Here is a 14,399-nt window from a genome sequence, read left to right on the forward strand (position 1 = left end):
TACAGCCATATTTCAAGTGCACAATAGCTGTGTGTGGCTAGTGACCACCATATTGGACAGTGCAGATCTTGGGAGAAACAAGATGTAAAGCATTACCATGTAATATGAAAACCGCAGACAAAGCTTTCACAAGTTACAATAAAGGGAGACACCGGCCTTCAGAGGTATTTGTCTGCCCATGTTTTAAGGCTTAGATTAATTGGAATGTCTAAGCCACAATTTCCTAGACATCCCATTTATGCTTGAGCTGGAAAAAAAAGCATGCTTGCATCTTTGGAATGAGAAATGCTTAATGCTACACTCTCTCTTTGAAGTTCAAAATGTATGTTAATATATTAAAAGCTCTGAGAAGTCCTGCAGAAAAGACATGATTTTTAGTGCACTTACCCTGGAATTTACTCCAAGATATTGACAATGAAATGCTCTCCACATATGTTTTAATACTTATAAATAATGATGAGAAATACTTCTGGAACAGCCTGTTTACAGAATATGAACTCTAGGTAATAGAATGATTTGGATAACTGAGTGTTCTGTTTCTACTCTGGTGAATGTTTTTTTCCTAAAATGTCTAGTTTGGCTTTCCCACCATGTGCGTCTAGTAAACATACATTAATCCTTCTAGGACTGTACGCCTACAACATATGCTTTCCTCTATCTAAAATGTCCTTCCTCCCTTTCTCCTCTATCCTAGAAAAATTCCCTATTATTGGGCAGGCATGATGGCTCATGCCTGTAATTTCAGCACTTTGGGAGGCCGAGGCAGGTGGGTCACCTGAGGTCGGGAGTTCGAGACCAGCCTGACCTACAAGGAGAAACTCCGTCTCTACTAAAAATATAAAATTAGCTAGGCATGGTGGCACATGCCTATAATCCCAGCTGCTCGGGAGGCTGAGGCAGGAGAATCGCTTGAACCTTGGAGGTGGAGGTTGTGGTGAGCTGAGATCACACCATTGCACTTCAACCTGGCAACAAGACCAAAACTCAGTCTCAAAAATAAAACAAAAAAGAAAGAAAAAAGAAAAAAAAATTCCCTGTTATTTTACCAGATGTGGTCTAAGTATAATGTCCTCAGAAGTTTTCCCTGATTCCCCCAGTAGAAGTAATGTCTCCCTCCTCTGTGTGCTCAGAACAATTGCTGCAATTAGCTGAGGTCACATTTAATTTCCTAATGCACGGCAGGGGCCCAATCTTACCTATTTTTATATTTCCAGGAGCTGGTATATCGCCAGGCACGTATTGGTATTGTCTAAATTTGTTATTTTTTGCCTCCACTCACCCCATTAATGAGGGGCACTCAGCTGGTTTTCTGCATCGGGAAATGTCTTGCTCCTTGCTTCCTCATCCTCTGTTCCAGCCCTGCATCACCGCAGACCCTGGCAGGATGCATCAGGCAGTGTGGCCACCTGTGTTTCTGTGGCTTGGGCTCCATATGCATTCTTTTGGCCTGGCCTGCCCCTCTGCCTCTTTCTCCTGGCTTGACTTCCAGCCTTCCAGTCCTGTGTAGGCTCCTGGGCTACCCTGGCTTATTCAGCCCTGGCCATTGCTTGTGGTGCTGACCCTAATGAGAAATGGCTAAGGCCCTATTCCACTCCAAGCCTTGCTTTCGCCTTTGCAACCTACCTGACCCTGAAGCCCCCTGGCCAGAGCCCCTGACCTGTAATTAACCTTTGCTCTCTGCCCTCAGGGTGCACACGGCTCTGATTGTCTCCTTCTCCCATTACTCAAACCCCAAGCCTGCTGTGACCACACACTGGTCAAACAATAAAACAGCCTAGAAACTAAGCCCCTCCTCAGTTCTGCAGTTCTCACTCAGTTCCGTCCCTGTGCCTGTGACTTTCACCTTGTCCTCATGCCCTTTAAACTGCCATCCAGCTACTTCCAAACCTTCCTCTGCTCAGGCACTGGGCCCACTTTTGCCTTCATTTGTACACCGCCGCCCCAGCCATAATTTCCTGCCCTCTGCTGTGTTCTCCTCCCTTTCTCCTCCTCTGTTCCCATCCTGCCCTACTGCATGTACTGTGGTGAGCCACTTCTCATCTTGGAGTGAGGTGGAGATTATATAGTAAATGGCCTTTTAAATTTTATCTTTTTTTTTCCATACAGTAGACTTGTCTCGGGGAACAGTCCGTGACTGCCCTGTTGAGTAGATTCAGATAAAAAAATCGGGAGATAAACACGTCCAATTATTTTTCTGTTTCGCATGCCTAACTTCATCACAAGGCAGGGCAAGGGGCTTTTGCATGCAGGCCTTTGTTTAATAGAAGCTACGCATCATTGCTTCAGGGATGCATCATAACGCGATACCCTTTAGACCGCAATGTTATGGAAATGAGAATTGTTTAATTTATAGCCTTTCCTACATCGGCCTTGTAGATCTGAAAAATTAATTAACCAAATGTCATATTTTACTTCCCACAAAACCTTAATGGAAGAGCCAGGGGTCCCTTCTACGTGGTAACGTCTCAAAGTCCAGACAGAAGGGGAGCACTGTGTGGCATCTTCACAGCTGCCACCCCTCACTGCCCTTTCCCCCAGGCTGGAAAGTGGAGCAGGGGCGGATGATCTGCAGCCAACAGGATGGCTGGTGTGGCATCCTGCCTCCCTCTGTAGCTAGCTGCAGCAACACGCTCACCTCTGTGAGGTTTCATCTGCTGCTCATGAGGCAGTTATGTGGGTAGTACCTACCTCATACATTTCCTGTAAGAATTTAATGAGAAGCATTGAAGCTCCTAGCCAGCAGGAGATCCCAAAAGGGTTCAACAACCACCTCCCATTCCCTTTCTGCAAACTTGCTTGGGCCCAGGGACCACTTCTGACCCCATGGGCTCCCTCAGTGTGCTCCTAGCTCCTCTTCATCACTCTTTACCTCTGCGTATCATGCCAGGTTCAAGCGATTCTCCTGCCTCAGCCTCCTGAGTAGCTGGGGTTACAGGTGCCTGCCACTATGCCCAGCTAATTTTTGTATGTGTAGTAGAGACGGGGTTTCGCCATGTTGGCCAGGCTGGTCTCAAACCCCTGACCTCAGGTGATCCACCCACCTCAGCCGCCTCAGCCTCCCAAAGTGCTGGGATTACAGGCGTGAGCCACCATGCCCAGCCCAGCCTATTTTCTCACGTAGAAAATTGGCATGATACTCACTGGCTTGGGTACAAAATGAGATCACATTCTTCACAATACTCAAATGATTCATAATCGCCCCCACCCATTCTATTATGGGAATGTTGTTCTCTGTCCTTATGATCCTCCCACTGGGTAACTTCAAGGCATCTACATGAGTTTACTTATTTCAAGAAGTCACCTCTGGTTCTTATCACCTCCAAGGGAGGGAATGTAGTTGGCAGCCCATCCAGTTCTCTTGCCTATCGTGATGACCACACGGTGTCCCTGTTACCACCCAGGTGGTCTGGTTGTTCATGGGATCTTGTTTGTCCCTGCTGGATGACCATGGAAGCGTGGTGGCCAGGGAACCAGGTGCCATCTTTCTCCCCTACAGATAGGGCTGGGGAGCCTAAGGCTGCAGTTGGAGCTGGGAGTTGGGTCTGAAGGAGGAAACCCTTTTCCACACTGTTAGATTATTCAGCTGGTGGTGTGCCACCATAGATCTTGGCTCCTGAAGGTACAGCACTTTTGTGACCTAGCTTTTCTATTTCTTTTTACTTCCTATAAAACTATTTTCCTAAGGCGTGGCCATGATGTCAGAGTGGCTGGACTTGCAGAGTTTCCAGCCCCAGACACTCAGGCTCTGCATCATTACAATCTCTGGACCTCCTAGCCCAAATGCTGAAGATGTGCCAAATCCACGCCTTCTCGTTCCAGGATAAATAGCACTGGTCCAGGTGAAGATGTCATTATCTTGGGCTGAGACAGTGACTTCCTTCCTGGAGATGCTGTGAGGGTTGAGAGATGCCTGGTACCCTGAAGAATGTTGGCACTCTTCTTCCATTCTGCATTTCAGGACAAAGAAAGGCTTGGGTAAAAGACTCCATCTAAAAGAAACAGAGGGAGAATACATTTTTAAAAATCAAGTTTGTTACCTGCAAGAAGACAGCAGGAAGAGGTGTGGGCTGGAAGGGTACAGGAGAGAATGACACTTTTCTGAGCATAATATTTATAATGTTTTGACATTTTAAAGGCAGATGATAAGCTACACACTCAACAATTAAAAGAAAATCAATAAGAATGGAAAAAAGGCCAAACATGAAACAGAAAGAAAATGGAAACAAGTGAACTTAATTATAGTTAATGACTACCCTAAAAACACTGAATGGGAAGAAAAACAAACAAGAAAAGAACTAATCCAAATAACTGGGTCATGGTATGTGACTGTATGTCATGAATCTGGAGCAGGTGGGCTGTGTGTGTGTTCGCAGGGGGGCAGCTCACAAATATTCTGTGCTCTTGAGTAGGTTTGTTGATTTTAGTTTTATGGAAAAAACAATTCTAGAGCTAGTTTAGACGTAATATAAGATTGAACAAATGAGACACCGTGAGGCTGCTGAGAGCCAGTGTTCTCCATATAGAAGGGACATAAGAATGTGGATCCAGGCTGGGTGCGGTGGCTCAAGCCTGTAATCCTAACACTTTAGGAGGCCAGTGGATCACGAGGTTAAGAGATCGAGACCATCCTGGCCAACATGGTGAAACCCCATCTCTACTAAAAACACAAAAATTAGCTGGGTGTGGTGGCACGCACCTGTAGTCCCAGCTACTCGGGAGGCTGAGGCAAGAGAATCACCTGAACCCAGGAAGTGGATGTTGCAGTGAGCCGAGATTGCACCACTGTATTCCAGCATGGCAACAGAGCGAGACTCCATTTAAAAAAAAGAAAAAAAAAGAATGTGGATCGAAATGGAAGGCATTGGTATGGACTCAGGATTTCTAAAATGTGTATGTCTAGGTGCACATACAAATACATACATGTGTATGCATGCATGAATGCATGTTTGTATATGTCTGCATGCATATGTGTAAAAATATGTGGCTGTTTCCTATTTCTGTCTGCTCAAAGAGTCAAAAACAAAGCCATCCTAGCAACAATGAGCACATCTAACGATCAGATCTTGGTCTCTAATCCTATTCCCTTTAAAATGAAGCCGGGCCCAACAGACAGATGTCTTGGCAAGGTAGGTGCAAAATGAACTTGGAACATTTTGTATGCCAGAGAGTAAGAAGTGTTTAAAAAAATAATAATGATGGAGACATGTTACAAGGAAATACGAGACAATTTGAAGAGGGTCTCACAGGCCAAATATGGTACAATTTTACTATCAAATAATTGAGTGCCATAATGAATTACAAACCACTTAAAATAGGAATTTACTAGTTAGCATAGATAGATAAATGATAGGTAGTTAGATAGATAGATAGATAACAAATTGTGGAGAGGATAGGCCAGGCACGGTGGCTCATACCTGTAATCCCAGCACTTTAGGAGGCTGAGGCAGGCAGATTACCTGAGGTCAGGAGTTCAAGACCAGCCTGGCCAACATGGCGAAACCCTATATCTACTAAAAATATGAAAATTAGCCAGGTGTGGTGGCATGTACCTGTAGTCCCAGCTACTCGAGAGGCTGAGGCAGGAGAATTGCTTGAACCTGGTAGGTGGAGGCTGCAGTGAGCCAAGATCGTGCCACTGCACTCCAGCTTGGGTGACACAGTGAGACCCTGTCTCAAACAAATTGTAGGGAGGAATTATAATAGACCATGGAAGATAGTCTGTTACATGTGGAGGTAGTGATGCAGTTGAAAAAAATCATTTTGCAATCAGCATGATGAAGATTGCATCAGGCAAGAATCATGGATGGGTGCCAAAGGTAGGGAAGTTTGGTGATGGGCAGGATATTTCCATAAGATGTCTCCATATAAAGTACTTATTAGATGTTGCAAGGAAAACAACAATATACAGTAGAGAAATTGGGACATTCTTTGGGTGATCAAAATTAACATTACCGCTGAGAGACAGTTGGACCCACAGGTGTGATACCATAAGGGGAACATGACATCAACTATTCAGTATTTTAAGGATGCGAGACTTTAATATACAGGCATATCTCATTTTATTGTGCTTCACTTTATCATACCCTGCAGATACTGCATATTTTACAAATTGAAGGTTTGTGGCAATTCTGTGTTGAGCAAGTCTATTGGTGTAATTTTTTGAACAGTATGTGCTCACTTGGTGTCTCTGTCTCACTTTGGAAATTCTTGCAATATTTCAAACTTTTTCATTATTATTATACCTTTTATGGTGATCTGTGATCAGTGACTTCTGATGTTACTATTATAATTGCAAATGTAGTGGAAATAACAAGAAAACTAGAATTATAAGTGGAGCCTAAAGATGTGATTGAATTGTCGCAATCTCAGGATCAAATTGGAATGGATGAGGAGTTGCTTCTTATAGATGAGCAAAGCAAGTGGTTTCTTGAGATGAAATCTACCCCTGGTGAAGACGCTGTGAACATTGTTGAAATGACAACAAAAGATTTAGAATATTACATAAACTTAGTTGATAAAGTAGTGGCAGGGCTTAAGACAATTGACTTCAATTTTGAAAGAAGTTCTACTGTGGGTAAAATGCTATAAAAGGGCATCCCATGCTACAGAGGAATCTTTTGTGAAATGGAGGCAGCAAACTTCCTTGTTGTCTTATATTTTAAAATGGCCACAGCCACCCCAACCTTCAGCAACCACCACCCTGATCAGTTAGCAGCCATTAACATTGAGGCAAGACCCTCTACCTGCAGGAAGATTATGACTCACTGAAGGCTCAGGTGATCATTAGCATTTTTTAGCAATAAAGTAATTTTTAAGTATGGCATATACACTGTTTTTTAGACATAATGTGATTGCACACTTAATAGACTACAGTGTCATGTAAACAGCTTTTTTATGCATTGGGAAACCACAAAAATTGTGTGACTTGCTTCATTACAATATTTGCTTTATTGCTGTGGTCTGGAACCAAGCTCACAATATCTCCCAGATATTCCCGCAATCATGCAGAAACATTAGACAAAGACAAAATGGGAAACACTGTATTTAAACCAAGAGGGGAGATTATACTCTTCAAAAACGACAATGTCATAAAAATCAAAGAAAAGTTATAGAAATGCTATAGATTAAAGGAGGGCAAAGAGATGTGACAACTAAGGCTGCACTTGACCCAAGACCAGATTCTGTATCAGAGGCGAACAATCCTATACAGGACATTATTGGGTCAACTGACAAAATTAGATCAAAACGGTAGGCTAGATAAAAGTACTGCATCAGTGCTGAATTTACTGAAGTTGATCATTGTACTGCGTTGTTTAAGAGCGTATCTCTATTATTGGGAAATGCACACTGAAGTATTTAGAGGAAAGGGACTGATGTGTGTGATGTACCCTCAAATTAAAAAGATAGTAGATACATAGAGCAAGTGATAGATGCGGTAAAAGGCTTATAATAGGTGACGCTGAGTAAATTATATATATGTATTCTTTATACTGTTTTTATTTTTATGATTTTTTTTCCTGTAAATTTTAAATTCTTTTCAGGTGAAAGTAAAAACATTGTTTTCTGATTGGGTTGAGAGAAGTCTGTGAGGAGAAGGCAGACATGGTGCTGGCTCATGTGAAGAGCTCATGCTGAAGTGGGCAGAGCTGACAACAGGGGAAGGTGAGCTGAAGGAAAACTTCCAGTGTGTCACCTTTGCCTCAGGCCATGTCCTCCTGTCTTATATAAACATCATACAAAGCAATGAGCACATATTTTCTAGCTCTGGACTCTCTTTGAGTCACCAATAAATGTCAGAAATAATCCCATGCTCAATAAATCAAATATATTCCAGCATTTAATTATCTCCTTTTGCTCTCACAAATCACTTGTGTTTAGAGATACTTCAGGGGGAAAGCAACTATGAAAACAATTGGCCATTTGCTTCTGACTTAAGCATATACCAAGTCGGATAGACGGACTCTCACTATTTGTGGAGAGTGTGGCATTGCAGGAAGCTGGAGGTGAGCTGTCAAATGCCACCATGCCCGGAGTGAGCTTCGTGAGGTCAAGCTGGGTCTTCTTTTATCAGCAAAGTCCTCACTGATAGTGCGTTCTCCATGACCACAGGGCTAACCGCACTTTGGCTTATGAGATTCTTGTCAAGAAAGGCAAACTCCTTAGACAAAATCACTGTATGTTTTAAAATTTCTTTTATACCTTATTTCAAACATCTCAAGTCACATTAATTCTCAGGCTAATATAGAAGAGTAGGTTTGCTTAAAAATTTTAAATTATTTTGAATAGATTTGGAAATAGATTTAGAGATATACATACAACATCACTCTGTCTCTCTGTCAGTCTCTCTTTCCTTCTCTCTCTCCACACACATAACTACATAAAACATATATAGTACATACATGCATAGATACTTGTGTATGTGTGTAAAGTTCTCTGACACTTTCACAGAAGTGAACACTCTGCTCGTACAGGGTCAGCATCTGCTCTAGGTGAAGAGGAACTTGCTTGCAAACTGCTTCAGGAGAGAATCTCATAAACTGGGGTGCAGATTCCCCCATTTGAGAAAACACAAGAATTGTATAGTGTCATCCTGGCAATATCATACATCATCATTCTCTATTAACAGGACTTGGGAGGAGCTAAGAAGGATTAAACTAACATTTGGTTGCTTTATGTTCAATAATTCAAGACAAAGTTAGACTTTCTCTACTTGGTATGATTTCAGTGGTGATGGAAAAGACCTTTTGCCCTCCCAAATATCTCTCTCTCCTCTGCACAGTGATCTCTAGATTTCTTCATCTACCAACAAGGTAAACTTCTCTCACCTTACAATTTAAATAAATCAGAGCATTAGTTACAATTAGTTCCAATAGATTCAACGTGTACTTAACGTAACCTTCTCCTCTTCTTCCCTTTTAACCAGGCATGAACATTTTAGTTGAATTATGAGATGGGGATGAATTAGGGCTTCATTCCAAAAAATCAGCTTTCCAAAGTCAAATCCAATCAGACTCCCAAGAGTAAGGATGATTTCTGGCTTTACTAATAAATCCTATTATTATTGGAGTTTATCTGAATTTCTAAAATCCTGCTGTGAAGCCAAGCAACTTTACCATAACCTAATACCCTTGGAAGCTATGTAAGTCTGTATGGCTTCTTGCTTCCACATGAAAGAACTGAAGTCTGCCATGCATTCAACCACTATTAGGCATGTGCCTATGATGTCTAATACATGGTGCAAGTCACTGGGGAGTCAAGATAGGACAGTCTCTATAGGGCTCCTGTATTGATGGTGGAGGCACACATGTTAACAGATAAATGACACACAACTTATTAAGCAGAGACTCTAACTGAGCTATAAACCAAGTCAAATGAGAGATGACAGGAAGGAGGATGTACATGTGCCATGGGGACTCAAGGAATCTGAGCAGGTTTGTGAAGGCTCCAGATGAGTTTGCTAGGTGAAGAATGTGAGGAAAAACATTCCCGATGCGTGGAACACTACAAAAAAAAGCACAGGAGTGGAAAGGGCATGGGTGGCCTGTGGAAGGTGGGGGAAGGGGCTGTGGCTGGAACCTGGGTGTCCTGGAAGTGACTGGGAATGAGGCTGGGAGAGATGGTCAAAGGCCAAGTGTGAAGGGTCTCAGATCCTAACCAAAAAGTCTGAATTCTGTCTGTGTTAATTATGTTTTTTGTTTTTATTTTTATGATGCTTTGACACTTTGAGCCTGAACCAGGAGAGACTACCCTTTCCAAGACTAGTGAATTCCTAGAGATAGTTAGCTACTTGTCTGTGAGAATGCCTTTGACTCTGTACCCCCACCTCCCTCCTTTTATCAGGATCCTATAGTTTAGGGCACTCCACCGTTGTCTCAAATCACCTCAGAGCCAGCACTGGACAACCAGGGACCACCCCTATAGGCCAGAGCCTGCCCAGATTATTCAAATTATTTAATCCTAAACTTGTTTGACCCTGCCTTACCCATTCCTTCCTGTGAAAACCACAATAAAGGCTCCTGCCTTTATTTTTCCCCTGTTCCTACTGCCTCTTGGCCTTCCCTGGGGCTTTTCTGTGTGGCTGGGCATGGCATGACACACTCCCTCCTCCTGGGATCTGTGGGTAACAAACTATCTTTTCAATGAAAGTCATTTCTTTGATACCTGTTAGCCTCTCCATAGTTGAATAAAAACAAAATCCCAGGTTTTATATATATATAAATATATATATAAATATATATATAAATATATATATAAATATATATATATAAATATATATATATAAATATATATAAATATATATATATATATATATATTTTTTTTTTTTTTTTGAGACAGGGTCTTGCTCTGTCACCCAGGCTGGAGTGCAGTGGCTCAATCTCAGCTCACTGCAAGCTCTGCCTCTCGGGTTCACGCCATTCTCCTGCCTCAGCCTCCTCAGTAGCTGGGACTACAGGCACCTGCCACCATGCCCGGCTAATTTTTTTTGTATTTTTTAGTAGAGACGGGGTTTCACCGTGTTAGCCAGGATGGTCTCGATCTCCTAACCTCGTGATCCACCCACCTTGGCCTCCCAAAGTGCTGGGATTACAGGCGGGAGCCACCGCACCTGGCCAGGTTATATTTTAAAACAGTGTCTTGATGGCAAAAGTAGTACAACAGAGGCATTAAAATAAGTGTAGCTTATAATTTCTTTTGCAAGTAGATAACTCGAATAACACAAAGAGAATCAACTAGAGTGAAGGAAGACGCAGGCAGAAGAACCAGTAGGAGGTAGTTGTAACCGTCAAAAAGGACATAATGAGGGTTGAAGGAAACATTGGCAAGGCTGGGAAAGCTTCTGAATATAATTACTGTCATTCCTTTGAATTTTGTATTCTTATATCTTATTTTCATAGTTAATCTGTCTTCTTACTTTCCTGTCAGCTGTCTTTCCTTGTTATTAGAAGGCAAACTTCTGAAAAGATTACTATCTCTTCTTTCTTTTTCTAGTTGCATATGGGTTGGGATGTCAGGTACTGAAGTTTAAAAGAAGAGTATCTAAGAAAAAGTGAATGAATTTTTTGAGTGAAGGTTGTACTATAAACAAATAACTCCCTTATATACAAAACCCATGAGCTAAAGTGTATGGAAGCTCTGGGTTCCTATCTAATCTTCAGAGATTTATGCTTGAGCTAAATTCTAGGTCTCTTTGTTCTGAATGTTTCAGATAGAGACATATCTCCCGGATAAGTTGGATGACTGAGAAATGTGGGAAAGTTAGAAATGTTATACAGAGTAAACTTGTCAGGATTTCTTTATTCCTGCTCACAGAACAGCTTGCCAACTTCATGTTCTATTCTATTCTAAAGACTTCTCAGTTCCTGTGAAACCACACGGATTGATCCTCCAGGTGCAGTGCAAGACCTAAATTAAGAACTTACCAACAGAAGCCCAAGCATAATGACAGATATTAGCCAGAGACAAAAATAGGAGCCTACTTGCTGAGACCAAAGGCATGCTGGCAGGGGTTTCCAGTAGAGAATAGGAGAATAATGGTAGATGGAGAAGTTGCAGAGGCATGTGTTTGAGTGAGAGCTGACCTTCCAGACACACACACAATGCCTCAGCTTACAGATTTCTACCTACATGGCTGTACTTCAGTTTTTCTGGCTAAGTTTAGAGTCGGAAGAACAATTGTGTTGTGATATCAGAAGTAACTTAAGGATGCTTAGGGTCTTGAGGTCCCATTTTTAATATGAATAGATTTCAATGTGAATGTATCAGGGACATTGAGGTAGGAGGGTCCTCCTAGTGGTAAGGGAGTGGGCTGAACCCCACTGGGAGGCATGCTGTCAGAGAAGGTCAGAAGGTTGGCATAAAGATTCATTTTCAAAACCTAGATGATGGCTTGATAGGTGCAGAAAACCACCATGACACATGTCTACCTATGTAACAAATCTGCAAGTTCTGCACTTGTATCCCAGAACTTAGTTCAGAATAAAGAGGAAGTCAAGATTAGAAATAGCCAATAAAGACCGGGCACAGTGGCTCACGCCTGTAATCCCAGCACTTTGGGAGGCCGAGGTGGGTGGATCACGAGGTCAAGAGATGGAGACCATCCTGGCCAACATGGTGAAACCCTGTCTCTACCAAAAATACAAAAATTAGCTGGGCGTGGTGGCATGCACCTGTAGTCCCAGCTACTCGGGAGGCTGAGGCAGGAGATTCGCTTGAACCAGGGAGGTGGAGGTTGCAGTGAACCGAGATGGCACCACCGTACTACAGCCTGGGCAACAGAGCGAGACTCCATCTCAAAAAAAAAAAAAAAAAAGAAAAGAAAAGAAATAACTCATAAAAAGACAGAGATATGTATGAAGAATAGAGCAGGTTTATAACGGAAATAATTAGCTTTGAGGTGGATATCTGGAAGAATGAAGAGAGTTAGGATAAGATGTGTAGCATAGGTTGGTTGGAGTAGATGAGGAGTCAGTGTTTAACCAAAGGGTACATCTATATGTTAACCTTTTAATGATTATAAGAAATGTTACCATTTATTAAGTCCTACTTTTGGGAAGGTTTAGTTTCAGGCCTTTTATATGTATATATATAATGTCTAACTCTGAAAACAATCATTATCCCCTTTCTAACAGAAGGGTTTACTAAATAGCCCATGTTGTACTGGTATGTGAAGGCATGGTAAGGTAAGGTTTCAGGGAATGCTGCCCCGTAGTTTTGTCTCTGACCTCCATGAGTTTTATGTGATGCCATCTTGCACTTTAGGAATGAATGTGGCTACTCAAAGATACTACATTAGTCTGAAATGAAGGAAACCAATAGGAAAATAGCCCCCTGGTACTTTTGGAAGAACATACACTTTTGTTGGAGAGATTAGACTTCTCACCTTAAAGAAATTACAAAACAGTAAAAAAGGCAGCACAGAATCAAATATATGACTAGGGAGTTAGGAAAAAGTAAGATAAAATTTAAATGAAGTAGGGGGTACTGAATATAAAGCAGGAAGAACTTAAATTGGGTCATAAAGGAAAGTGTGGTCTGGCTCTGTGATACAGAGAGGTGATTCTGGAGGCAGGGCCGTTCCATTACAAGGAAAAAAGCCTATCTCTAAGGGACAGGAAGATTTTTCTCCTCTCTATGCTAAATTGATTCTGCATGCTTCCTTTCTAACCATCATTGTAATTCATCTCTCCCACCCCCAACACTCAGAAGGAGGTGTAGGAGGGGTGGTCAAAGTTTCAGAGCTTGTGTTGGACAATATTTCACCCACATGGCAAGGCTAACTGTGTCCTGGAAGGCAGAGGTATTCTAATTCTAGTTCCTCTTTCTTCACCCTCCTCTACTCTACTTCCTCATTCAAAAGTTGTGTGGAATGATGGACTTGCAGCCATCCTTAGCAGAGTCTCTCTGTCCACAACTCCTTTCTTACTTATGGCTGGATACATGGTGGAGAAAGCCAAAGACTTAAATACGTTGATGTGCAGGATTGGAGTGTAGGGCCAGAGGCAGAGAGAAGGGGAAAGAGAGTTGTTAGCCCCAAACCCTGTGTTCCGATTCCACCTTCACGAATCTCTGCAGTAGGGTTTCCTGGTAGTGCTACAACCTCCCACAACAGAAATCATTGCTCTAACATCTGATTTCTTCTTTTTGTGCTGCAGTCCATTACTGACTGTTAGGTCTATTGGCCACACCTGGTCTGCAAATGTGAACAGCAGCACAACCTGTGTAATGCTTACCTAATAACATTCATTACCCTTTTGATTTTCGAATGGGACACGGGTTATATACAGAGAGCTATCCTCCACCTTGAATCCACGAGCTTCCAGGAAGGGGAGCCCTGTCTCCGTCCAGGGAATGAATACTGATTGGTGTAGCCTGGATGGGCTACACAAGTGTTTCTCAAACTGTAATTCCATTAGCATCACCTGGGAAACAGAAACTCTGGAGCACGGCCCTGCAATCCACGCTTGAATGAGTCCTCTAGGTGATTCTGATACACCCTAAAGATTGAGAACTGCCAGTCTAAACTGACGGTGTCCCGTTATTCTCACAAGTGATTGAATGAAGTCACTGATTCTTCTCAACTGGAGCAATGATTTTGCACCTCCTCTCTGCCACCTGCACTCCCTGGGGACATCTAGAAATATCTGGAGACTTTTGATTCTCACACCTGGAATATAGTGGATAGAGGCCAAGGATGTTGCAAAACATCCTACAACGCACAGAACAGTTCTCCAGAACACATAATTATCCACCCCAAAATGCCAATGGTACAGAAGTTAAGACTCTAGTTTAACTATAGGCATGTGAAACTCTTCTAGAGTAAGACATGAGAAGAAATCTGCTGGGGAGGTGGTGTTTCTTTGTTAAAAATGTGATGAAACATTCTTTGCTTCAGGGCATT

The sequence above is a fragment of the Symphalangus syndactylus genome, chromosome 22, assembly GCF_028878055.3.
Source record: "Symphalangus syndactylus isolate Jambi chromosome 22, NHGRI_mSymSyn1-v2.1_pri, whole genome shotgun sequence".
Lineage (NCBI taxonomy): Eukaryota > Metazoa > Chordata > Mammalia > Primates > Hylobatidae > Symphalangus > Symphalangus syndactylus.